The following is a 24,912-nucleotide window of genomic DNA, read 5'->3' as shown; positions in this document are numbered from 1 at the left end:
CAAAATTATCTACTAATATCACTAGCCAGTTGTGTCTGAGTTTAGCGAACCGACTATATCATGTAATTCCCGTTAGGTTTACGCACCTCACTGTTTTGACTAATTTGCCTCTGGTTTTTGTTTGTAAATATTCAAGCCACTATAATCCGTCTAAAAAATTTAATGAAAGCTTCTGTGTGGTCTTTTTGGACCAGAGAGAATCAGCATTACTTTTAATTTGGAAATATTTTTAGTTATACTTCTTTACGATCGAGAGTGAAATTTTATAATGCCGGGCGCATGCGCACAAAGACAGTATGTATTTCGTTGCTAACCTTTCATGATATGTATGTATCAGCGCTGTCAGCACAAGAAGTCATATTATATCATATAAAAGGATATATTAGTGTTTTTAGTAAATGTATTATTTATTATAATTTTTGTGTCTTTGGATTTGTCTTCCTCGGGAATAAGATATTTTATAATAATAGTAAGTATATTTAAAGTATTTTTGTATACTTCACTTGGTCTATACTTGGTTGTATACTTAGAAGTCCTCATCTCACTAATTAATGATTCTTTTGAGAAAGGTAAATTTCCAGGGTGCCTGAAGACAGCCATCATTATTCCTCTTCATAAGGGTGGTGAAATATCTAATACCTGCAATTATAGACCTATTGCACTACTACCGGTACTCTCCAAAATTATTGAGAGACTCATAAAAGCCCTCATAAAAAAATGACTTATGTCATTTTTCTAGTTGAAAACAACATTTTGTCACAAAATCAGTTCGGCTTTTTAAATAATAAATGCACCACTGATGCCATGTTTTCTGTACTACATGAGGTTTATCAAGCACTGAACAATAATCTTCACACTGCCACCGTTTTTTGTGACTACGCCAAAGCTTTTGATTGTGTAAATCACAACATTTTGATAAAAAAACTAAATTTCTACGGAATTGAGGCATTTCTTTAGATTGGTTCCAATCTTACTTGGATGATAGGAAACAACTGGTTAGAGCAAATGGTACAGACTCTAGTCTCAAAAACATTGTATGTGGGGTACCTCAAGGTTCAGTATTGGGTCCTCTACTTTTCCTTATCTTTATTAATGACATCACTAATTTAAAAATCGATGGAAAAATCTTTCTTTTTGCTGATGATACCAGTATCACTTGGAGCAACTCAAATATTGCAACTCTTCATGCTACTATAACTTCTGATCTACTTACAATAAAAACCTGGTCTGACTCAAATTTACTCTCGTTTAACGTAGATAAAACAGTAGCATTGTCTTATAAAGGAGCTCTTCAACCCTTACCTCTTAATAACAGCCAGATCAGTACCGTTGATTCTGTAAAATTTCTTGGTATTTTTTTAGACAGCAACCTTAAATGGTCCCTCCATATCGATTTGCTACGGAAGAAACACTCTTCAGCTTGCTATGCTATAAGATCTGTTTCGAATGAACTCAATTTAGCATCTTCCAAAATAACATATTTTTCTTTGTTCGAGTCACATCTTCGTTATGGTCTTCCTGTTTGGGGTTCTGGTACAGCTGCCCAATTCGATGTTATTTTCAAATTACAAAAAAGAGCAATAAGATATCTGTTTGGCCTCAGAAGAACAACACATTGCAGAAGTTACTTCAAAGATCGCGGAATTTTAACTCTTCCATCTTTGTATATTTTAGAAACTGTTTGCTTAATTCGTAAACATCTACATGTCTTTCCACCAAGACCTAATCATGACTACTTCACGAGAAATTCTACGTTTGACGTATATTTGCCGACCCCGTCCTCGGAGTTAGTAAAAAAATCGATATTATATTCCGCAAAAAAAAATGTACAACCATCTCCCACTACAACTAAAATCTGCACCATCTTTCCCCAAATTCCGTAAACTGACAAAAGCCTACCTATCTGAAAGACCATATTATTCAGTAGAAGATTTTTTTAGTCAATAACTAAGAAATTACAGTACCCTTTGCACAAGTAGTATTTTTATTATTTTTTTTATCTATATTTGGGTGTCATATGCAGCAGCTTAACTTTTTAACTTTTACACCTTTTTTATTAATTATTAGGTAGACTATGCATTTGCAATTTATTTAAATTTTTGCAATTGATTATTTCTGTTTTAACTTCATTATTATTATTATTATTTAAATATATTGACGATTTATGTAATTTTAGTAAATTGGATTGTTACTGTTTTGTTTTTTTGACTATTTATAAGCTTTGTCGATAAAATTGTAAAATTTTTCATGGCAATAAAGCATATTTCTATTCTATTCTATTAAATTTGTCAGTATGTATGAGAAATCTTGTAACCTGTCAAAGCAAAGGGAATATTGCTCAGTGGTAGAACGTGTGACCGGAGATCAAGAGGTCCCGGGTTTAAATACCGGACGATTCATATTCTTTTTTTTTATATTTTTGGTATCGTTTAAATAAAAAAATTTAAAACTGGTAGGTAAAGAAAGTTAGTTTAATATTTAAATAAAATAAAAATAACCTGTTAAGTATATTAATTTCGTTGAAATCATAATAATAGAAGTATAACTTCTTACGTGCGTACAAAGTACACACACATTCGTTTTTTTTTATAAACAGGAATACCTTTTATTTCTATTTTATCTTTCATTGTGGGAGATGCAAGTCAAGTATGACTAGTGCTTTCCAGGACCCTGTTAAGTCAGTTTACTGTTTTTGTTGGGAATAAGCCACAATTTTACTTTAATACAAGTTTATTTTCAAGGCTTTTAGACCTAGTTCTCGGAAATCATCGGAAGTTATCACCTAGATCATTGGATACCAATTGTTTAACAATAAAATGACACCTCCGTCACAGTATAAAGAGGGACAGTAGAACCACTCTCCGAAAATTTGAAAGTAAAATCTTTAGTCGCGCATGGCGACCGCGCAATGTTCCCAGTCGCTTTTGTCCCACTCTCGCATTGCTAGTCGCATAGAAACCTACGGCTTTTAACAGGGAAAACCCGCATCCACCACTGGTGAATTACCAATTTCGTACTGATGGTATTACTTCTTGAGATCAAATTGCCGATATGGAAGAGGTTTTACTGTCCCTTTTTATACTGTGCCCTCGTTGTGCAACTACATATAAAAAGACACTTGAGATGCCAATTTAGTTGTTGGTGCTTTCACTAGCTCTATCTTAGGTGTGTGTAGGTTTATGATATCTTATTACAAACCGTACAATGAGAATGGCCGGGACAAGTAATAAAAGAGTATAGTAAGTAATCACATTTATTAAATGTGAAGAGACAGCTAAATTTAATAATCACACAAAGCAAATCTTAGGCAATTATACTGTTTATTCTGGCTGAATATATATTCTTTACATGAAAAATTTAATTGGTCGTAGCTTTTCTGTAGTCTCCCAAATATTGTAGAGTGGGATCACATACGTGAGGAAGTGCTGCAAGCTCGCTACATTGCTTTAATGTGGCCATATTGGGTGCACATAATGTGAATAGTTTGAATTGACCCTTAGAGATAAGACAAGATCAATGAACCATAAAAAACCCAAAAAAATTCATGATGGAATATTCGACAATTAAATGGATTTGGAACAAAGATTTCACTTTAAATAAATGAAAGCTATATAAAAAACTGCCTTTCTACGACGCCTTTGATTTGTAACTTACCAATCAGAATGCAAACTGCTAATACCTAAACAATTTGTAGCTGCTTGAAGCTAGATACGGGGTATGAATTAGTAAGTAAGAATAGAACCGAAATAAATGAAAATTTTAATTAAAGAATAATAATTCTTAAACAAATAGTCCTGTCACCAGGGGCTGTACAACGGCCTCCTTAATTCATATGGACTTACCCAAGTTTTTTTATGTATTTTTACCCGTAGAACACGATTTTTTTGGGTAACAGTTGATCCGAATGTTGATAAGATTGTTATAAACAAAGAACTTGAGGAATTACGTAACAGCGATTTTTCGCAAAACAAAACATTTTTTTGTATTTTTTGGGTGATTCTCAGCAACAAATGGTCTTACAAGTTTTTTCAAAGAATGCATATTTTTCGAGATAAACGCGGTTGAACTGTCAAAAGATCGAAAAATTGCAATTTTTGAACCCGAATAACTTTTGATTAAAAAATAAAATAGCAATTCTGCTTATTGCATTTGAAAGTTCCAGTCAAATTCTATTGGTTTTGATTATTTGCATTGCTAAAAATTAAGTTTTTATTTGTTAAACAAAGCCATAAACACATAGTGTTTCCCGTGCCCAATGCATGCGTTTTATTTATGTACGTAATCTACGTAGAAATTGTCTGTATGCGCGCCTACTCGTTCGATTTCAAATGAGAAATGCACTGAAAACATCATTCAACCACTATGTGTCTATAGCTTTGTTTAACAATAAAAAAATTCATTTTTAGCAATGAAACTAATCAAAACCGATAGAATTTGACTTGAACTTTCAAGCTATTTTCCATTGCTATTTTATTTTTCAATCAAAAGTTATTCGGGTTCAAAAATTGAAATTTTTCGATTTCTTGAAAGTTCAACCGCGTTTATGTCGAAAACTATGCATCCTATGAAAAGACTTGTAAAAACATTGTTTGCTTAGAATGACCCAAAAAATACAAAAAAATGTTTTGTTTTGCAAAAAATCGCTCTTATGTGATTCCTCAAGTTCTTTGTTTATAACAATCTTATCGACATCCGGATCGACTGTTACCCAACAAATTCGTGTTCTACGGGTCAAAATACATAAAAAGAACTTGGGTAAGTCCATCTGAATTAAGGAAGCCGTTGTACCCCCACTGGCGACAGGACTAAGAATAAATTTAATCCATAAGTACTTTTGTTCTTCCAATATCGCTGCACTTCTTATTATGTTGGTAAACACCATGCATGAATAAAATGGACTATTGTATTCAGTTAAAATAAAAAAATATTTAGAGACGAACTAATAATATTGAAGCAGTACTTTATCTATATAAATAAAAATGAATGTTGGTATGTATGTATGTATGTATGTATGTATGTATGTTCCTTATAGATTCGCAAACTGTGCATTTGATCGTATGATGATCTTAATCGAAGTTGTTGTACATGAACCCGGGATGGTTTCTGAGTTGGTACGACCAATCTAAGTACAAAAGGGGCTTGCCCCCCATAATTATTTTTTATTTTTTTGGACAAACTGTTCTTTATTAATTTTATATGATGTAGAATCAAAAGATACATACAATTCTAAATTTTCACTTTTCTATCACCAACCGTTATTTTTTAATAGCCATCTAAATATTACCTCTTCTAGATAAATAAAAATGAATGTTTGTATGTATGTTTGTATGTATGTTCCTTATAGACTCGCAAACCACTATGCATTTGATCGTATGATGATCTTAATCGAAGTTGTTGTACATGAACCCGGGATGGTTTTTGAGTTGGTACGACCAAACTAAGTAAAAAGGGGGCTTGCCCCCCATAATTATTTTTTATTTTTCTGGACAAACTGTTCTTTGTTAATTTTATATGATGTAGAATCAAAAGATACATACAATCCTAAATTTTCACTTTTCTATCACCAACCGTTATTTTTTAATAGCCATCTAAATATTACCTCTTCTATATAATAAATAAAAATGAATGTTTGTATGTATAGTATTTTTACTACAAAAACGTTATTACGTAGGTCAAAATTTTTGACGTAAGAGAACTGTCAAAACATTAGAATGTGACTTTTCATTATCGCTATGTTTATTATAAACACGGCAATAATGAAAAGTCACATTCTAATGTTTTGACAGTTCTCTTACGTCAAAAATTTTGACCTACGTAATAACGTTTTTGTAGTAAAAATACTATATGTATGTATGTAATATGTTCCTTATAGACTCGCAAGCTATGCATTTGATCGAATGATGATCTTAATTAAAGTGATGAACCTAGATGCCAACTCCGCGAGTATCGAGAATCGGCGAAATTAATGAATTCAATGGAGGGTATGATATTGTAAAATTTGTGAAAAGTGAAAGACTGTTATGGCTGGTATATGTCTAGAGACAAGAAGATACAAAAACAATAACGAAAATATTACAATAGATGTCGACATGAAAACGAAATAAATGAAGGCCTAGAACCATATGGTTGTTTGACGTTGAAGACGACCTGAAAACTATGAATGTACGACAATGGACAAGGACATAACTATACAGGCAGAGACCAATCCAGGTTTATGGTGACAAAGGAACAAGAATAATTAAAAAATACATACACCACTGAATTTTTGATCTTTTATTACCTACTCTTATTTGTTAATAGCCAGATTACTAACTTAATAATTTCTAACCGAGTTCGATAACTGACCAGTAATAATTATCAGTTGAAAGACCAGTTATCCCACCAGGCGTCCAACGGTGTCACTTCTTACTCAGTAAACAGCAATATATAGTTGTTTATGTATCGAAAGTAGTAGTGGCGATTAATAGGTAGTTTACTTTCTCAATGTAACTCTCATGTAAATTTATTATTAATTTGCTGGGCCACAATCACCAAGGAGAAATACAAAGGAGAGGATGTCTTTGTCCCGCGTATTCCGATGATTCCAACAGATTTGCCATTTGATTTCAGATATCTACAATGTGCCTTGCCCTTGGCTTTTATTACCATGACGATAAACAAAGCGCAATTTTTTGGAACTAAAAAGCATGTGAACTTTAGTAAATTTTATATATTTCTAAGGTGGTACGAAGTTCGCCGGGTCAGCTAGTCTTAAAATAAAAATAAAGTAAAACTCTTGTGTAAAACACGGTTTAACAACAAACCAACCATTAGCTCCTGTAACTGGAATAACATTTTAAAAAGTGCAACCAATCGATACGACAAATTTACATAACAAGGGAGTAGTAACTATATAGGGTTAACATAAAGCCCAAAGAATATTCAAATGTTCGTAACAAATTAGCAGTTACATAAAAATAAAAACGGAACAATGCTCGATATGATCAGGTTCAGAATAATCACATACGAGCAAACACTGCTTATCCCTAACAAGTACATTTGCATAATTCTGGTCTTTGAGTACGTATTTCATGTCAGTGACAACCTTCTGAAATAGCGGACTTATAAGATGCCACACCCGAATTTTTCTATACAGGGTGTTTCATTTGTTTTTAATTCTTCTTCTTCTTTTGGCACCTATTCGTTTCGAATATTGGCGGTCATTTTTGCTGTAACTATTTTATTAACTGATGCTTTTAATAGATAGCTGTGGTTGTGGAAAACCATTTCCTCAGGTTCTTTAACCATGATATTTTTCTTCTCCCACAATTCATCCCTTTCCGAATACTTTTCCTTGAAGGATGACCTTCAATCTGTATTTAGTGCCGTTTCTCATTCTGTGTCCCAGATATTCTACCTTTCTCCTTTTAATGGTATACACCACCTCTCTTTCTTTCCCCATTCTTCGTAATATAGTCTAGGCGCCAGAGGGGTCACCGTGTCATATTCAATTCTGATGGACAAACTCAACGGTTTCTTATGGATTTTTGGCTGCTGATTACGAATTTCGAGGGGGGATTTCGATCCCAGTGGTCAAAAAATTGTTATAAACAATTTAATTGTTTATAAATTGTTTATAAGGCTCTGGCTCATAAACTAAAAGAAATAAAAAAAATGTTTCACATAAAATTTGTTCCTTAATAAAAAACGAAGAAAAAACCGTTTACTAAAGTTAAATCTAACAATTAGAACTCAAGATATTGTAAAATTAGTGCACAATGCAAATTGCAAATTGCAAAATAAGTATTTTTCGAAGCTTTATCGATCGTAACTCGGCTTCTACACACGAAAATAAGTCTTAGAAGGTGTCGTTTTAAAGCTTAATTAACAGGCTTCCAAACAAAGTTTATTAAATGACTTGATCTTCATTTGTTTTAAAGTTATACCCGTTTGAAGTTACAATTTTCTTAAAAATATTGTACATTAATTTGTTTATAAGGGTTTCAAGCAAATTTAAGCTATAAACATTTATACTTTAATGAACAATAATGACAGAAAAACTCAAAAGGAATAATTTGAGGTTATGAAAATGTTTATAAGTTTATTTTTGGCCAAGATGTCGATATTTTAATGGCGCGCGCTATGAGGCGCAAGATCGGCTCACCGCGTAAAGGTTTACGCGCTAACTTCTCAATGCCAATTATAATTTCTATGTATACATACGTTGTCTTCATTTTTCATTTTTGAAGATCCTAATAAAATTTTATCATATAATTCTTATAATTAAATCATCATACTTTACCTCGTATCACCTTTCATTCTATTTACATTGTCTTCTATTTTTTGCACTAAATGAGAAAAAACATTAAAAACTAATATTTCATAAGTATAACTAAAAAGTGAGTTGATATTATTTATTAATACTATTTTTACAAACATTGTTTTCATGCATCTGCAAATCTGCATAGAGATATACAGGGAATCTCAGCTTTTTTACATCTGCATAAGTTCTTAGCGAAATTTTAACAGTTACATAGTGGTACAAGTCTGTTCTTGTAGGCAGTAAAACTAAAACTTTTTCAGGCTTCAGGGTCTAATTATCTATATGATATCCATATAAAGTGGATCTAGTTCTTTTGCAGCATCATCAAGGCCCGTCAATTGCGTGTATGCCGCCACATCATAAATGCTCGTTTTATATGCAATGATGATGCTGCAAAAGAACTCGATCCATTTTTATATGGATATCACATATTGGCTCATTTTCATGCGTAGAAGCCGAGTTACGATCAATAAAGCGTCGAAAAATACATACTTACTTGACTGTGAGCCAATCTTGCGCCTCATAGCGCGCCATTAAAATATCGACATCTAAGCCAAAAATAAACTTACGAACATTTTCGTAAGCTCAAATTGTTCCTTTTGAGTTGTTTTACCATTATTGTTAAATAAAGTATAAATGTTTATAGCTCAAGTTTGCTTGAAACCTTTATAAACAAATTAATGTACAATTTTTTTAAGAAAATTATAATTTCAAACGGGTATAACTTTAAAACAAATGAAGATCAAATAATTTAACGAACTTTGTTTGGAAGCATCTTAATTAAGCTTTGAAAGGATACCTTATAAGGCTCATTTGCATGCGTAAAAGCCGAGTTACGATCGGTAAAGCTTCGAAAAATACTTATTTTGCAATTTGCAATTTGAATTGTGCACTAATTTTACAATATCTTGAGGTCTAATTGTCGGATTTAAGTTTAGTAAACGGTTTTTTTCCTCGTTTTTTATTAGGGAACAAATTTTGTTTGAAACATTTTTTTTTATCTGTTTTAGTTTATGAGCCAGAGCCTTATAAACAATTTATAAACAATTAAATTGTTTATAACAATTTTTTGACCACTCGGATCGAAATCCCCCCTCGAAATTCGTAATCAGCAGCCAAAAATCCATAAGAAACCGTTGAGTTTGTCCATCAGAATTGAAAATGACACGGTGACCTCTATTTGGCGCCTAGACTAATACGGTCTCGTTGATTATCTTGTCCGTCCAAGATATCCTCAGGATTCGCCTGTATAGCCACACCTCGAAGGCTTCAAGTTTTTTCTCCATCGCTTCAGTGAATGTCCAGGATTCAGCTCCGTAGTTTAATATTCAGGAATATAACATCGTAGGAGCTTTACTTTTATCTCCAGATTAAGGTTGTCGCTATTAAAGAGTTTGGCCATGTTATTGAATGCACTCCTAGCCTTCTCTATTCTACATTTTACTTCTTGTGAGTGATCCCATTGTTCGTTTACTATTGTTCCAAGATAGGTATACTGTTTTACTCGATCCACTGGTGTATTCTTGATAAGCAGTTGGGCGTCTCTAATTTTATTTTTGCTGATGGCCATAAATTTAGTTTTTGATATGTTTACTTGCAGTCCAAATCTTTCACTTACTTCATTTACTTTGTTTATTAATTGTTTAGTCCATTGAAATGTTACATTTAGGGTTGCATTTCTTAGAGGAGTCAATTTTATTTTTTTAATGTATAGTGGGGCTTAGTAGAAGCTTAAGTGCAAGTTTTTGGGGTCGCCACCCTTGTCCCCCGGCCGCCATCTTGGTAAAAGGTTTGCAAAGGGGTTTCGCGCTGTATCTCGTAAACTAGCAACCCACAGAAAATTTAATTACACATGAAATGTAGGAAATTAAATTTTCTACAATTTTATTTCCACTACTTTTTATCGTCAAGTGACCAACAAAAGAGTTATAAACAAAAATAAGAGCAAATTTTGTAACAAGTTTCTTTTTGGAGGTTATAACATTTTTTCGTTCAATTCACAATAAAATTTCGCCATAAAGTTGTTTAATTTTATTTATTTATCTAGGTTTTACAGCGCTCCAAACTTAACCAGATTCTCGAATGCTTATAGGAATACAATAAAAACAAAACGTTAGGCTTACTTTTTTATCTACGTATTTATTTATTATGATTTTAAGATTCCTATGCTATTATTAAGCTATTTTTGACCCTTTTCCCTGCTACTTATGAGGCAGAGTCAATTTCTAGACAAAATAATATTATTTATGATTATATGTTGAAAAAGATCTATGCTAGTTATTATTTTTTCGTTTTTTTATGGTCCAGGCTGCGAGTCTGAAGATCAAGATCTGACTCAGTATCCGAGGTGAATTTTTGTGGTATAATGAGAGTTAGCGTTGGCATCCTTGTCGGCACACTGCTAAACATGTGAGGTCAGCTTTTCGGCAACCACAGGCATTTCCAGTTTCCATTGCATCTGCAAAAGATGAATTTAATAAGCTCGGGGGTACTGGAGGCTTGGCGTTTGTAGTTTGGAGTGTTATCAAAAATTGTCCATGCTTTTTCCAGTCCCAAACTTCTGGATCACAATGTTTGACGAGCCATGACTGAATCTGGTGATGCACTCTGAGTCTGTGGAAACGGGCTGCATCTTGTGTTGGAGCAAGTGAGAAGAGATTAAATGCATTTTTTGTCACTGTTTTAGCAAATCGTTTTTATCTCAGGGTTTCCAGAGAATCATCTTTATTTCCGCCATATAAAGAGACGAAAAAACGTTCGCCAACAACACTGAGTAAAGATGGCTTGACTTTTCCACTGACAAATAATTTTCCCCAGAGGTTTATTACAAATAAAATAACCACCACATATAATGCACGATTACAAAAAAGTCAAAGTGCTTATATAATCACAAAAATATAAATTTTACCCGCACGACTCTCAACAGCATTATCTATAAAACTCAAAATACCTTTCACAATTTTTAATACGACTGAACGTGGCAAAATAGGTAGCACAACTGTACTGTAAGAATAAGTTAAGTAGAGGGGAACCGATTCCTGTGCCACCTAGGATAAATTATAATAATAACAGTAATAGCAGGCATTCCTATGAGCATTCGAGAATCTGGTCAAGTTTGGAGCGCTGTAAAATCTAGATAAATAAATAAAATTAAACATCTTTATAGTGAAAATTGTTCGCTAAAAAACTCTCTATAAAATTGCTATGATGTTATTTTATTGTAAAATGAACTAAAAAAAGTTATAACCTCCAAAAAGAAACTCGTTCAAGAATTTTCACTTATTTTTGTTTATATCTTTTTTGTTGGTCACTTGACGATAAAAAGGAATAAAAACAAAATTGTAAAAGAATTAATTTGCTACATTTTATGTTTTATTAGATTTCCTGTAGGATTGGTAGTTTACGAGATATAGCGCGAAAACCCTTTGCACTCCTTTTGCAAGATGGCGGCCGGGGGACAAGGGTGGCGACAAGAAAAACTTGAACTTAAGCTTCTACTAAGCCCCACTACATATTAAAAAAATAAAATTGACTCCTCTATCAAATGCAATCTATGGCCTAAAAAATGTAACATTTCAATGGACTAGCTCAGCGGTTCTCAACCACCGTGTCGCGACACACTGGTGTGCCGGAAGAACCTATCAGGTGTGTCGCGAGATTTACGAATACGATATTTTTATTTATATTTTTTTACTTGTCATAATATACCAATCATGCATTCAACCATTTTTTTTTAACTATTAGGTATATACCACGTTATACCAATCAATAAAGTGCCAATCCGTAATTGTTTCCTCTCTAACTGTTTTTAATATATATATATATATATATATATATATATATATCTTTTTAATATATTCATCTGTACTTCCCTACCACTAGCAAAAATTTGTACATATAAGGGTGTCGCGAATCTGTAAGGAGTACGTTAGTGTGTCGCTGAGTAAAAAAGGTTGAGAACTGCTGGACTAGCTGTAAACTGTTCAAACTGTCTGTAAAAATAACCGTGTCGTCTGCATAGCGGATGTTGTTTAAGCGTTCTCCATTTAGGTGTATTCTATGTTCCCAATTTTCCAAGGCTTCACTAAATATTTCCTCTGAATATAGGTTAAATAATATAGGTGAATAGGAAGTCGAAAAGCCAATAAATTTTAATTTTAAATTTTGTGGCTTATTTTCCAATAAAATAGTAAATAATATCATTCCCATCTACGTAAGAAAAAAAGATGCAAGTTTTACGTAACTAAGAATTTTTATCTATTATTATTTGTACATAATACGAAACCACTCTATATGTATAACATATAACACTTACATTGAATCCAACAATCCATCGAAATTGATTAGTTACCTGAAAATAATATCAACGACATGTTATTTTCCTGTAGGGAAATGGATATGCCACAATTTTGTATATAGAAAATAACCTTTTTCTGGTTATAACTTCCGGCCATTTAGATATAAATTATGCAATTACGCCCCAAGAAAGAGTATTACGTTTTAACGACACTTTTTTCTTGTTATCAGATAAGTTTGGAAAACGAAATTTATGCAAAATTATGGTAAAGATTACATTTTTGAAAACAAAATTGCATGTACGAAATTACTTGTATTAGTCTAATTGAGGTCAACTTGTATTTCACCATCGTAATTTAATAAAATGCTTAACGAAACAAAAGTCACAAAATAATCACAAGTTTTATGTTAAAACCATTTAAAAATTTATTTAGCATGGTATTTTATTGTCCTGTGAAAATACGAACGATAGCAATATCGTTCCAAACAGCAAATGACTCAAAATGTCTTCGTACCATGACTCAACGTTTCACGCGTAGCAAGGTTGTTTTTTTTTTCTCATGGAAGCCCTGTTACCCTTTTACAAACTAATCACGTTACAACTAGTGAGCTTATTGTTCATCTTCTATTTACTCATAGTAACCATTTCAGGACTCTCGGACCCAGTACCAGCTTGCATAGGTCTAGAGAATCGGTACCATTTGTTTTAGAAGCTGTTTTGGTCAGGAAATACACAAGCGCCCAATCGGGCGGTCATGGAGGAATGGAACTAGACAGAGAGATCTTCGAAAAGCATTTGCCGTCTACGATTTAATCTTCTTCTTCTTCGGGTGCTATGTCCATTTATCGAACGTTAGCGATCATGTTGGCTATCATAACTTTATTCGCAGCAGATCTGAAGAGCGATTCCGAAGTGTGACCAAACCATTGCCTCAAATTTCTTAACCAAGATGTTCTTCTTCTTCCTCGACTTCTTCTGCCTAATATTTTACCCTGCATAATTAGATGTAGAATGCTATATTTTTCCGGATGTCTACAAACATGCGCAAAGTACTCGAGTTTTCTAGATTTTATCATTTTTACCAGTTCTCTGCCTTTCTTCATCCTGCTCAGAATAATATCATTACGCACCCTGTCCATCCAGCTTACTCTCAGCATTCTTCGATAGCACCATAATTCAAAGGATTCAACCATCTTAAGCATTCTTCCTGTTAAGGTCCATGACTCAACTCCGTAGAGAAGAACGGAAAACACGTAGCACTTTAAAATTCTTGTCCTAAGACTCAAATTTATATCATGACCGCATAGAATTTTCTTGTAACGGAAAAATGCTGATTTGGCTTGAACAATTATGCAACGTATTTCGGTGGATGGATCCCAGTTATCAGTGATTCTGCTTCCCAAGTATGTTATAGCTTCAACTCTCTTAAGTTGTACATCATTAACGTGAATTCCAGCATCGATGACATTATCCTTACTGACGACCATATATTTTGTTTTTTTGGTGTTAAGGTGGGACCATAATTACTGCACTGTGCTACCACAGAATCCAATAGATATTGTAATTCGGTATCACTACTGGCAATCAGTACAGTGTCGTCTGCATATAGGAGATTATTTATCAGTTTCCCGTTTATCACAACTCCACCTTGTGTAGTACTGAGTGCCTCTTCAAACATCTTTTCTGAATAAATGTTAAAAATTAATGGTGAAAGAATACATCCCTGTCTTACTCCACGTTGAATTTGAATCTCTTCTGTGTGATCACCGTCTACTCTAACTGTGGCTTTTTGATTCCAGTACAAGTTAGCAATGATTTTTAGATCTTTATCGTCAATATTAGTTGACCTTAGAACATCTAACATCTTAGTATGTGATACTTTGTCAAATGCTTTTTCGAAATCAAGAAAACATAGGTACACATCAGCATTTACATCTCTACTCCTTTGTACTAACACCTGCAACCCAAACAGGGCCTCTCGTGTACCTAGTCCATTTCTAAAACCAAATTGAGTTTCGCCCAAATGTTTTTCGATTCTTTTATATATTCTCGCATGGATCACACGCAGAAAGACCTTAAGTACGTGGCTCATTAGGCTAATGGTTCGACGATCATGACATTCTTTTGCCTTCGCTTTCTTGGGAATTGGTATAAAAGTAGATTTCAGCCAATGATGTGGTAAGTAACCATGATTATATATAGCATTAAACAAGTCAACCAATAAATACTTTACTTCCGCAATCTCCTAGTAGCTTTAGAACCTCTGTGGGTATTTCATCAGGTCCCATGGCCTTCTTTGATTTTGACAAGCGTATATCATCTTCCACTTCGCTTTTAGTTCTAGGTGGTCCACGATTTAATCAGTTGTAGTTATTCACGATACGGTTGACTCTTTCAGGGCCTCGATTTTTGACCCTTCGCTTCGTTATCGAACGTATTCGCTTCGTATACTAAACAGATACGAAGCGAATACGTTCGATAACGAAGCGAAGGGTCAAAAATCGAGGCCCAGGTCTTCTATTAAAAGTCTGCAGCTTTAGTCTTCATGAACTAGGCAGGAAAAATACCAGCACAGTGGCTCAAATCTGAGTTCGTACTGTTGCCCAAAAAAACAGAAGCAAAAGTTTGTGAAGACTATAGGACCATAAGCCTAATGCGCCATCTGCTCAAGCTGTTTTTGAAAGTCATCCACAATAGAATTGACCGAAAATGCGAAGTGAGGACGGGGATTGACGGAACAGACCTGAAAATAATAGCTAACCTGTATTGCAATCAATCAGCAGTGTTCCGAATAGATGGAGAATATACAGATCAGGCCAACATCTTAAGGGGAGTGAGACAGGGATTCATACTTTCACTGCTGATATTCTAAAAGATATTGATGAAGGCATCTCAATAAATGGAGTCAAACTCAATAACCTGCTGTATGAAGATGATACAATAGTGTTTTTCAATACCATAGAAGGGTTGCAAAACTTAATGAACAAAATACCGGAAACAAGTAGAACATATAGACTAGATATAAACACCAGCAATAACAAGCTAATGATCATCAGCAAGCAAAGCATAACTGGAGCAAATCTGTATGTGAAACAAATGAGAATTGAACATGTCCTACAATATAACTACTTGGGAACTATAATCAATGAGTCGCGGGACAATACTCAAGAAAATACTGTGTCATTGTCTTAAAGGCAGCCAAAGTCCGAAAATTTAATTCTTTAAGTTTTTTCTGGTTATGATTGAAAATTATTCTCTGAAATCTTATTTTTCCAACCATATACGAGTATACCACATTATAGTAGAAAATGTCCATGGTTACAAAATAATTTTTTGTTTTTTTTGAACATCCGCACTGAACTTACCGTGTACCGGTCAACAGCGTAATAAGGATGATCCTAAGGGGAGTTACAACCACTGGAGGGTGTCTGGGGGGCTATGGATTAAGCATAAAGTACGTCCCAATGGGGGGGTTATAACCCCCAAAACCCTTCCTGGTTACGCCACTGGCACCGGTAGCTTTCTTTACAGTCTATTAGAGTATTTCATGTTTTTGCGATTTCCCGAATATTGGGTTTTTTAACTTTTGATGTCAAATATCTCTGGATCTTTAGACGATAGAAGGTCCAAATTTTTACAGTAGTTGTAGACAGATAATAATCAAGTCACGGGTAAAGTTTTATTGAAAAATGTTTAAAAACAAGTAAAATAAAAAATACAAATCCAAACTTTTTTGGGTTTTTTTGGTAAGAGTATTTTAAAAAAATTTAAAATAAATATTTCTTTCGCTATAACTTTACAAAAATCTACGCGGGACTAAACAATACATCTAGTTTCAAAATAAAAAAAGAATGTGTGTACTTTGTACGCACGTAAGAAGTTATACTTCTATTATATGATTTCAACGAAATCAATATACTTTAAACAGTTTCTCTACTACTTTCCAAAAATTTTTATTAAAACAATAGCAAAAATTAAAAAAATAAAAGAATAAAACACACACAAACACATTGAAAAATGCCACAAATGATTTCTGAACAATGAAAATTTTAATTAAATACGTATTTTCTGAAAAAAATTATATAATAATATACTTACAATCATAAAATCTGTAAAAAAAAAATTATATAACTTGCATTGGGCTTGAACCTACTTCCCGTGTATCCCGCCGTACGAGAGTCGAAGCGATTTCAAACTGCACCACCTTCGCGTATACGTCATGTGGGAATATACACAAACTGAACAACTTTTTGACATTTTGTTTATATGAATTTTTATTAGTTTGATTTTTGTCGAATTAAAATACAACAATATATAGAGTAAGAAAACGAATCATTAGATGAAAATTTGTAGAAAGTTTGTTCGTAATCAGATTATGTAAATTAAAGCATTGCCTACAGGGGTATAGCCTAACAAGTACTAGGTAAGTACATTATTTTTTTTTACATTTTCCAAATAGGTATGAAGATAATTTTTTATTGGAATACAACTGAAACATTTAGAATTACGTACCTGTGGCTTTTCAAAACTATTTAAAAAGTCACTATAATTATAAATTTGATTTTATTCTGTCCTCACAACAATAAAAACTAATATATTATACAACATTTTTGTTTACCGATAACCTCCATATTGAACAATTATTGACAGATCATTTCAACACCCAATCAGAGCCCGTATAAAGACTAATACCAAACTGTCGGTGTGCGCATGCGCGCAGATCAATATAAATTCACCCTCAATCTCAATCGCGCCTAAAGAAGTATAACTTCAAAAAAACTAGGTCTCTAAGTGCTTTGGTTACAGAGCTATGTGACATAATGTTAACATTGTCGTTAAGTGGGACTTCGGGTGCCCTTAACACTCACATGTATTGTTTATTGTTTTGTGTAAAATAGATCGCAATAAAATGGATGTCAAAAAGAATGTGAAACTACAATAATTGTTGAAAATGTTCTCCGTTTTCCAGCTACCGAAAAATACTGAGTCTGTATGTTTTACAATTACTTTCACTAGGAGTACCCTTTCTCGCTTTTTGTGTTTTTCATATTTGCTACCAGAAGATACTCTAATCAGTAGTTAAATATAAATTAAGTAACTTTTTTTCATTATGCAAGCAAAAAAAGTATTTTCTCCTCGCAATTAAAAAAAAATAAAACAGCAAAGTATCCATTAAGTCCAAACTCTAATAAACCCCGGTGAACCGGCAAACACCCAAAATCCCAGCTTTCCATACATTAAATTTTAATTAATTTCAAACACACACATACACACACACATAACACACATTAGAGGTGAAATGACCATGGCGGCCCATAAGTCGTATGTGTTTCGACGTAGTACAGTGTTGTTTTTGGTGTTGGGGGTACGTTAAAGGTAAAATACTGTGTAAACACTGCCCAACCTGTGACAACACGGCCCTTGGCGAGATTTGGATAACAGGCAAAACTGTTATTACGCAGAAGGCGCGGTCTCTTTGTCCAGGACCGGTCTCAGTTTGTGTAAACAAAAAGTAATGTTAGTTTGATATGAGAACAACAGTTGCACTCGCTCAGTTTTGGTCGCTTTGGGACTATCTCGGTTTTCGAGGTTTCTAAACGGTTGTGGACATACGCACCACAACAATCATTGTCAAGAACAAAATCGTTTTTGATTTATAAAACATCAGAATAACAGTTATTTTGTTTGTTTTCACATATTAATATACAGGGTGTAACAAAAAGGCAGATCATAAATTAAATCACAAATTCTGGGATCAAAAATAGTTCGATTGAACCTAACTTACCTTAGTACAAATGTGCACATAAAAAAAGTTACAGCCCTTTAGGTTACAAAATAAAAATGTATTTTTTTAAAAATGTCGAAACTTGTTAGAGATTTTTTATTGAAAATGGATATGTGGCATTCTTATAGCAGGCACATCTTACAAAAAATAACAGTGATATTTGTGCATCTCATAAAAATTTTATGGTGGTTTTGTTTCCTTCCTCCTCCTCAGTCGTTTCCTCATTGCTGTGGATTCCTATAATACGAGCGTCGTTTATATTCCTATAATACGATTCAGATAATGGTTTTCCACTGGCTTTCTGTACTTGATCCGTCAATCGAGTAGGTGAGCGACCTCTACTTCTGCGCCCTTCAACGTTTCCCGTTGAAGTCAATCCCGTCTCAAGATTAGATCAAAGTCTCTCAAGATTATCATCACTTCTTCGTGTAATATGGCCGAAAATTTTTAAGACGTTGAAGAGGCAAATAGAGGAAAGTCGAGTCTGAATATTAAGCTTTTGGAGGATTAAGTGATTTGTTCTGTGTTCCGTCCAATCGTCAATGTTCGTTTGTTTCCTTAAACACCCCTAAACTTTTGTGTACGTTCCAATTCAAATTGGAAAGAAATCCTTTGTAAAAGGTATAAATTTTTTTTATTAAAATCCCTTAAAAGGGCTACATCACAACAAAACGTTTTCGATTTTTATAAAAAATCATCATCAGTGTTCGATAAACTAGATGCTAGCTGAGCCACAAAAGAAAAATATCTGGGTAAAAGCCCTTTACATATAATATAGATGCCTTAAAAGTGCATACTTCAATAAAAAGCCCTGTGATGGTCACATGACAACCAGGATAATGCCCTAAGGTAATGTATACAGATTTCTCAACACGTGGGATCCAAATTGAGTTGATTACATTTCAATGACTTAATGGCAAAAAAATTTCTTTCCAATTTTGTGATTGATGGTATACAGCCAACTACAGGAAAAACATTTTCGTTTCCTTGTGGATTTTGTTCCAATTAAATTATTATTGTGGTACCACAAGTTCACTTGATGTATATCCATACCATTCTATACTTTTTCCCTTGAATCTTTCCCCGCATAATCAATTGGAGCAAGTTGTATCTCTCTCCGCGTGTAATATATCCGAGATATTCTAATTTTATTGTTTTGATGGTATTAAGAATTTCCATTTCTTTATGCATCTTTCTCAGATCCTCTTTGTTTGTGACGTGTTCTGTCCACGATATTTTCAGAATCCTTCTGTGCACCCACAGCTCGAATGATTCCAGTTTTTTCATTGATGCTGCATTCAAGCTTCCATTCCATAAAAAAGTCGAGAAACCGTAGCACCTAGCCTATCTAACTCTTAGCTCCAACTTCAAATCTCTTGAGCAGAGCATTTTTCTCATTTTATTAAAATTTGCTCTAGCCTTTTACATTCTGATTTTGATTTCCTAGAAGTAATCATTTGTGGAGTTGATCATTATCCCAAAACAATTACAATAATTACATTATACTCAAAGGAAAGCTCAGTAATTGAAAATGAAGTTTAGTGATGTCGAAAAAGTAACTACTCGTTACTTTATACTCGTTACTATCCAATACCCTAAGTACCGAATACCAAACCGAGAATTATATATCGTTACTTCCTTAGTTTAAATATTTTAAACCAGCGATACTCAACCTTTTTCTTTCCTGGGCCACATACTAGCTATCGCCACAGCTTGCGGGCCGCAATCAAGATGAAGTAGTATACAGGGTGTTTCATTGGGTAACGGAAATACTTGAATGGTGAATAGAGGTAAATGAGGCGGCTCTAGACATACTAAATTTATTGCTCCATCGACTTTATCACCGATTTACAGAGTGTTTTATCGATTTTGCCCATTTCTTTCTGGACCCATAACTTTAGAACCACCTTGTATATTTTTTGATATTTGGTACACATATGTCACATTTAGAACCCAAACCATTCAACTACTTATCATAAGAAAAATCCAAGGTCCGGATTAAACAAAATTATAAATCCACTGTGATCTTGAAACAACATCCTGTATATTGAAATTTTCAAAACCCGTTTGCACGTTTGAAAAGAGCTTTAATGGAGCTTCCATTTTTTTGCGCAGACAATTCAATGATTTTAATTTTGAAATTAATTATGTCGAAATTTTTAAGAACTCGAACAAAACAAAAATTTCGATATAATTTCAAAATTAATGTCATTAAATTGTCTGCGCAAAAAATTGAAGCGAGCAATTAAACTTAGTTTTTGTGCTCTTTTCAAATGTGCAGACGAATTTTGAAAATTTTAATATACAGACAGGGTGTTGTTTCAAGGTCACAATTATTTAAAATTTTTCTTTTTTGTTAATCCGTACCTGAATTTTTCTTGTGATTACTAAATGGGTCGTTGCAATGAAGTAAATAAGTATTGATTATTTTTAAAATCAGTATTTGTTCATTAATTTTAATAATTTATTATTAAAAGTTAATAATACCTTGCTTTTTAATCAGAGTTCTTAAACATTTCAATATAATTTAAAATTAAAGTCATTAAATTGTCTGCCTCACTCCCAAACACTTCTCAAACACATCGGCACACTATCAAATAATTTGAAAAAACACGTGAAATTTGACAAATAGTTTGACCACAGGGCCCTTTAGTTAGACTTCGGGCCGCATAAAAAACGCTAGAGGGCCGAATGCGGCCCGCGGGCCGCAGGTTGAGTATCACTGTTTTAAACGTTTATTAACCGAATGATCTCATCGCACACTCAGCAAAACCGATGTTTGGTTTTAGGCCAATTTGGCTACTAACTAATATTGAAAAAATGTAATTATTGAGTGGAAGTAGATATGCTAACCTTATTAGATTTTTTATGAGGTAAGGTGAGATATTTTTAAAAAGTTTCGATACGATATCTATTAGTGTCAATATCGCAACGCAAGAAGAATATATTTTATGATTAGAAGGCGACTATTCTAAAAATCTGGACAATTAATTTCAGAGCGAAGAAGTCGTCTGCTGGGAAATAATGTACAGAATATTTTATTTTACATTGTAATTTACTTGCTTGCTTTACATTTCACATGTACTCTGAGTACGTGCCAAATGTATCAAGTGTTCTCTTAATGGATACTTTGATTCGCTATATATTGTTATATAATTTTTTATGGGAGAAATTTAGAAAATTAGTTTATGTCACAGACCACGAGATCATAGATTTTCATCGCCCGGTATATGGCCAAAAATTGTAAATGGTATAATTTAGTCAATAAGCAGTGTTTCGTGGAAAGTGAAAATCGTTCAGTATTAATGATTCTATGAACGGACTTATACAATTATTACGGTCGAATTAGAAAGTACATGTATTCTCTTTGAAGTGAACAATAGGACGTTTATAAATGCTTCTTAGATGAAAAGACAGTAAACACAATTGTTGAGTTTTAGAATATCGGTTTTTTTATAGCATGTAGAAACATAAAAGTAATTTTGGTATCTCCTGGAATTTGACGAAACGGAAAAGTTGTATACAAAAATAATTTGTCCTTAAGAAATGAAAGTAGGGATGTAATGTGTGGAGAGGATGTGTTGTGATTGGCGAGAGAGACGGATGGAGGGAGAATAGAGTGTTTGAATCTGAGTTTGAGGATGAAAAAAGGGGTACTGTGTAATGAAGATCTGGAAAGAGCAGTCCAGTTTTTGAAAAGTAAGAAGTCTGTGTAAAGTGGTGAAGTTGGCGGCCGTGTAAGCAGAATCGTGTTGAATTGAAACTAAATCGTTGATCGAGTTGAGATGTTAAATCTCCTTGTGTCCGAAGAGATTCCTGTTTCTGTCTGGAACGAGTAGCCAATTGGTATCAATTTGCATAAGATATCGAACAGAGAGAAAACTGAGGAGAGATTTCGAACGAGTGCTGTTGTTTGTTTGTGAAGCAGTTTGGACGAGGACGATCGTCGCAGCATTCGAGGAGCACGTGTAGCAGAAACGAGGACTACACAATCCATGAAAAGAGGTAAAGAAGAGAAAAAAGGTTAGTCACATTATTTGTGAAACAGAGAGAGTTGCTTTATATCACATACCATGTTTGTTTATTTTTTATTGAACAGTTCTACAGCATAATTTAGTCAATCATAAATTCAAAGGAGAATTAAGTAATCTATTCAAAAGGTGAAAAGTAAATTTTGTTTATATAATAGTAAGAAAAGCCTAACGAATTATTTAAATGAAAATTTTGGTAAAAAAAGTAGATAGCAGAATTAAAGATTAAATTATTAGATAAGAAATAGTTGCAACAAAATTGAGTTTTAGCATACAGTTAAATCTTATATTTATGGTATATTGGATAAAGAAATAATATTTATAGAATTTATATGACATTGAGTATATTTATGTTCCCTGTTTTGTCCTGGATGAAGTAAGCAACTAGAGATACTTGAAGCCACACACTAAAGGTAATACATTAAAAAATAAATTAGCCCGGCGAATAAATTTTATTGAAGATTTTTATATAATTTTGGTTTTGTTTTCCATAAGTAGTAATTAAAATATTGAATTAATTAATCAAAATACGAATATGCTGATCAATCTCACAACAGAGGGAAAATACAGAGCATAACAATACGTTTATGGTATAATGTGCATAATAAGTCGTAATTACGCATAACTCGTAATGGGTATAAGTCCCATTTTCAAAATTTTTGTTATATATTTGTTTGCGTCTCATACTCTCTAAAACGACACTCAGTCCTAACTGCTAAGTCCTAACAGGCTTAGTCTTGTTCTTGCTCAAACCTTGACAGTAAGTATTGCTAAAATTAGGCGGTCTTGGTCTTAATGTTGCAAAAACGCACGAGAAAGACCATTTTGGGCAACACTAGGAATAAGCCACAATTTTACTTTAACATAAGTTTATATTGACGTTTTGATTTACACACAGATAATTCTACATCCTTTAATGCATAAGAGCCGCGAAGCTCCCTGATTCCGCGTGTCGTAATAAACAAGAGCTTTCCTATATTGCTATAAAGGTACAAATAATATATTAGTGGCCGGTCTAGTATATCTAACATATTTATATTTTCTCATTAAATAAAAGTATATTCATATAATATGTTGATAATGTTGAATTTAGTATCTATTCTGAAAGTCATAGAATAATTTCAAATAATTTTCTCCTTCTATTTGTTTGCTATACTTCGAAAGCTGAGGTATTTTCGCACTTTATTTGCTCTATTTCATATAATGAAAACTCATTGACCTGTAACGTACAAAATCAACACGTTAAATGCTTAAATGCTTTCCTGCGCACCGTTTATTAGAGCACATTCTAATTTATAATTGGAATTCTAGTATCTCCGAAATTTGGAAGTGAACATAATATAAATATCAGTCTTTATGGTTAGAATACATAATTGTTTCCTTATTTATATCACAGAGAGTTTCAAGTGTTTGTATAAGATTAACTACTGTATTATACTTTACTATAAGTTCTCCAAATTTTGACAAAATCTGCTATATAACATCTCTCTATATACACCTGATAGACCTTTTATTTGGGCCTGATATACCAAGGATTCTTGTATCAAGGTAATATCAAACCTTCTAATAGCGATAGTAAGCTCGCCGAAGCTGTCTTAGGGTCCGCTAGTAAGACCTTGATTAAGTTTATTGCGATTGTTGCTTTTTGTACATACGACGATCTATATCTAACATGTGAAAACCCGTGTTGAGCTGCCCCCCCCCCCACTTGAAAAAATTAAAAAACAAATAGCCCTGATTTATAAGCTATTTATGAGCTTTCATATCCCGCAAATTAAAAATTTTGAGCTCGTTACACTGAGCAGGAATTTAATATTTTAGTGGGGGCTGAGTCCCCCCCACTACTTAAAAATAGGAATATTGAATCGATTTTTGCGGAAGAATTACGAGCTATTTATGAGCTCTTGAAATGATATAGTTTCGATTTTTGAGCTCTTCCCCTTCACCCCCAAACAACCCTTTAATTGATTTAACTTAAGAGATACATGCTGAAAAAAATTAAAATATATCGTATCGCGGATATAATTTGTATAGCTTATACATTCTAAGAATAAATCTTAAATCTCTTAAACTCTTAAAAAAAGAGATAATTTCACTTAAAATGAATTAGATTAATTATTTGGCGACTACATCGTTTAATAATTTATGAGCTCGTAAAATACACGCATTTCAATAATTATTGAATTGCAATTTTCTTTCTATAGTGCAGTCACTGATGGTAAAAATCAACTATGATCTTTGATTTCGGTGAACCTCCATTAATTTTGACAAAAATTGATGAGTGGATAGAGGATACCTCAAGAAACAAAAGTAACATGGTACCAACTTGCGGTTTTAGCCTGGGGTAGATATCACCCCTTCTCGGGGGGTGAAAATTGCTTTATTAAAGATAACCTCAAAAATCGATAGAGGGACCAATTCTAAGCATATATAACGTTATTAAAATAAATCATTACTTTTTGAATTATTAAAAATCAAATATTTTAATTTTTGTAAA

Source organism: Diabrotica virgifera, chromosome 4 (assembly GCF_917563875.1).
Source record: "Diabrotica virgifera virgifera chromosome 4, PGI_DIABVI_V3a".
Classification (NCBI taxonomy): Eukaryota; Metazoa; Arthropoda; class Insecta; order Coleoptera; family Chrysomelidae; genus Diabrotica; species Diabrotica virgifera.
This window is presented reverse-complemented; position numbering follows the sequence as displayed.